This window comes from Neovison vison, chromosome 3, assembly GCF_020171115.1.
Source record: "Neovison vison isolate M4711 chromosome 3, ASM_NN_V1, whole genome shotgun sequence".
Classification (NCBI taxonomy): domain Eukaryota; kingdom Metazoa; phylum Chordata; class Mammalia; order Carnivora; family Mustelidae; genus Neogale; species Neogale vison.
In genome coordinates this window covers 127,909,246-127,913,556 of record NC_058093.1, presented here as the reverse complement: position 1 = coordinate 127,913,556, position 4,311 = coordinate 127,909,246, and positions in this window count along the sequence as shown.

The following is a 4,311-nucleotide window of genomic DNA, read 5'->3' as shown; positions in this document are numbered from 1 at the left end:
AGGCAGAGTTCTGAGAGCCTGTCAGGCCACCGAGTTTCCACTCTGGTTCTCAGCTGCAGCTTTGAGTTCGCTTCTCTTTGGCCCTGGAGAATTGTCAGCCTAGAGCTGCATTTCCAAATGTGTCATTATTGTGTCAAGCATTTTTCTGTGTTTGGAGCAGGGCCATCCTGTGACTGGGGGGCAGGAGGTGGTCCTCCCATATCAGCTCCCCGCCATGTCACGCTGACCAGGAGCCTGAGGACCCGGGGCAGAGCTGGAATTTTCAATTGACAAAACAACCAAGTCCGGCTGTCCAAGGGCCAGCAGTCTGCTCTTCAAGCCCGGAAGCTGCAGCGCTCTGCTGCCTGGGGAGGGGGGCAGCCTCCGTGCCTCCCTTAGATCTCAGGCTCCAACTTCCAACTCCGTGCCAGCCCCCCCAGGCGCTCCAGCAGCAGGCAGCTGCTCCTTGCCTTGCGCGCAGACGTCTCCATGATTCTCATGGCTTCTGGAAAGAGGGGTATCTCTAAGTCTCACTTAAAAAATGCAGTGCCTTGTACCCAGTGACCTTGGTCACTTGCCCAGGGTCACTCACTGGGAAATGGCAAAGCTGGGAATTCTGCCTGGGGTCCACCTGGGATCAACGTCCCTGTTCCGGGCCACCAGGGCACTCTGGCACCTCTAGAATGGTAGCTGAACAGCGGAGTGGAAATGGAAGGGGAATTATTCTGCATGGCCTCGGGAGCAAAATAAGATTCACAGGTAGAAGCTAAAGAGAAACTGATTTGTATTCATCTGAGAAATTTCTGTACAACTTAGAACACGCTACCAGGCCCCCTGCCAGGACGGAGTTCCCAGGCACTCGAAAAGCCCATGTATTGAGAGAGCCAGAGGACAGCAATTCCTCCAGCAGTTCGCTGATCTGAGCGATTACACTGAAGGCTTCAGGTCCTTTCCGACGCCTGGATTCTGGGACGCTGGGGCTCTGGCAAAAGCTCCTTTCAGAGCCGGCCATTCACTGGACTATAATGGCTTGTTTGATCTCACCGATGACCCAGATAGCTTGCCGCAGCTCTCAGCGGGTGGCCCGTCCCTGTGCTGGGTATCCGGTTCCCAGAGCTGCTACCCTGGGTGTGTCTTCTCTCCCCCACCCCGGCGGCGCTGCAGGCTCCCCAAACAAGAACAAAAAAGCTCTCTGGCAGGGGGAGGGGGGCGGTCCCCAGCCTGTCCCCCATGACGGTCTCATGGCCTCACTAGGGAGCAGAGGGGAGCAGAACAGAGAAGAGGAGGAAGAAGAAGGGAGAGGGGGTTGGGTAGATGGTGCGGGGTTGGGGGCAGAAGGACGGAGAGACAAAGTCTTATGAAACAATTGACTTTTGTTGTCTTCCACCTTCCCCGCTGCAGAAGGGAGCTCCGTACACACGCTGACTCAGCGGCTCAGGCCACAGGATGGATGCCCACCCCCTCCCCAATCCAAGGAGACTGATGAGCTCCCTGCTCGGGGTCCACAAGGCAGGCTGCGGGTCCCCAGCGTGAGTGGGGGCAAAGCCGGGAAAGTCCGTGGGCCTCCTCAGTGCGTAGGGATCCGGCAGCCCCTTTCAGCTGCCGCCGTCAGCAGCTCTCTGTGTCACACGGGAGCCTACAGCGGAGCCCCAGGGGACAGCCCCCCACTACGTCCGTCACCCTGTGCTGGCCAATGCCTCCACAGCTCTCCCTGTGGTGCCTTCACCCAGACAGCCCTGCCTTTCCAGGGAGCCCAGTGTCTGTCCCCACCCCACCCACCCAGGGGCCCGACCCTGCCCTCTCCAGAGCCCCCAGCTTTGTAGCCCAAGACACAGGCCCCTGCCCCGCCCCTGGAGGGCAGGAGGTGAAGAACAAGTAAAAAGCTGTAGCAGCCACTAATAGGTAACAAAGAGGCCAGGAAGGCCTCTTTTGCTGGTTATCTGTAAAAGGAGAGAAAAACTGTGGAATGACTAATAAAGACCCATTTCTGCTATTGTTGTCTGTCATCCGTCCACCCCCCCGACCCCCCACCCCATGCACAGCTGGAAAGCACCTGCCTGCGTTCAGCCTACAAGCTTTCGGGGAAGCTGCTGGAGATCCTAGAGGCTGCCCAGCCTCCCAGTGCAGACCAGTGTTGGATCGGGAAGGGACACCTGCCGCGTGGCAGCGCCGGTTTCTGTCTCGGGAAGGAGACAACGCACAGGAGTGAAGCTTCGAGGATGAGCATTTTCAAGAGGCTGTCACTGCTGCTGAATGTTCGTGTCCCCTCCAAATTCATAACCTGAAGCTTAATCCCCAGGGCGATGCCATTAGAGGTTGGGGCTCCTGGTGAGAGCTCTGTGTCCACTCAGAGTGTCCCGGACGGCGTGGGGCGCCCTCCACCTTCTCGGGGTACCTGGCTATGCGGAAGGTCGGGACGTCACAGGTTTGTTCCCTCCACGCCCCTCAGACAGACACAGTAATGGCAACGGCTCACGACGTGCTCCAGACCAAGCCGTGCGTGTGCGGCGCGACACGTTTGTCAGCCCAAGCCCCACGCGGGCCGCCTGACCGCTGGAACCAAAGGAGGCGACGCAGATGGGCTCAGCTGTCCTCGCGTGTTTTCTCAGTCCGGTCACTGGTCCCGCAGCCTGGCTTCTCTTTGACCCCATGGCCTGGCCTCGACTTTCTCCTGATTTCTGCCATTTGACTTGGACAATGACCAGACCCCAGAGCGTCTCTCCACTGTTGTCATTGGTTTCCAGACACAGGGCCGCTCTCTGGATGAAACGTCTGGACGGGGAAGAATCCGGGTTGCACCGGCTCGTCCTGGCTTCTCCTCCCGCTCCCGAGCGGCAGCTCTGTGGGCCAGCCCCGAACCCGCGCCCCCGGGAGCAGCCCGGCAGCAAGAGGAGGCGGCCCCAGGCCCAGCTCCCCAGTTTCAGAGCCGACCGCTGTTGGGGGCACATCTGTGTGGTGACAGCATGGACACACATCCTGGTGTGGTCGTGTTGTGTGGAGACCACCGCCATCTGTGCCATCTGTGTCACCAGGACACAAGCAGGAGGGGCCGCTGCTCACCAGCCAAGTCAGGTCCTAGGGACGCTGGCGGCTTCCGGCGGCGCGGGCCTCCCCCAGAGGCGCCATCTCTGGGCCCTGAGGCTCTGGTTGGAAAACACAGTGCCAGGGAGACCCCCAGCATCACTGGCGCATCACGGCCATGCTGGGCTCTGTGCAGGCCTGCAATGTGGACCGCTGAGAGTCCTGGGGACCCGGGCTTCGGGGCCGCTCTGCGATCAGCGCCTCTGGGGTGGGGCAGCATCTAATCGCCGGTGGAGAGGCTGAGGCTTGGCGGCAGGGGTGATGGGATCCGAAGCCACCGGGCTGGGTGCCTTCAGGCCCCGGCGCCGTCCGGGAGCACGTCCGTGGGTGGCTCAGGGTTGGCCACGGTGCTGTGAGCAGCCTCGCCTGTGCTGTGAGGGGCCTCGTCTGCGCCGTGTGCCTCTCACGTGGACCCCGTGCGCAGCCCAGACCCCAGGCCGGCACACGCGTGATGCTCTCTGTGGAGAGGGGGTGAATCTCTCTGAGAGCGGCCGGAGGAGCCGGGATCGGGCCCACGAGGGCCGGGGGCTGTCCAGGGCCCAGCGACACGCTTTCCTTCCCGACACAGACTCCAGCGGCCCCTGGTGACCCCGCCTGCTCCCCAGAGGCCTCCGGCCCGACCTCACGAGGGCTCTCCCCTTGGCCTCATGCCGGTTCCACAGCCGATCTTCCCTTTGGAAGCTCGCAGAGGAAGGACACATTCCCACACACCCGCGGAGGGGCTGCGGACACCCTATTTTTAAGTCGGTTCCAAGCATTAGCAGCTCAGAGGAGTTTTTCATCTAAAATGACTTTATTTGGTGTCCAAGACAAAAATATTATTCACTTATTGCTTTAAGGGGAAAAAAAATGCCTCTCTCTTTTTTTTAATAGTTATTTAAGGTCAAAGACTTTCTGTTCATAATCTTGAGGTATTTTAAAAAAACACACTGCCTTCCTTTCAACCTCACCAACAGGGCCTTGTCGAAAGGCTCTCGGTGATTTGTAATCTGCTGGTCTCCCTTTCGAGCTCCCCTGTTCTCCTTCGGGATCTTGCTTTGTAGAAGAACGCGGCTTAGAGCCGTGTGGCTTCAGCTGAAAAGGACAAAACACAAAGCAAAAATCCAGCCTTTCCTTCCGGGAACTTGGGGACTGAGCAGAGAGCTGGCTTTCGGCTTTTGGGGACAGGCTGCAAGTGACGTTCCTAGCAGACGTTGGCTGCGTGTTTCATGCACACCAGCCTCGTGGCCACACGGGAGGGGGCAGGGAAGT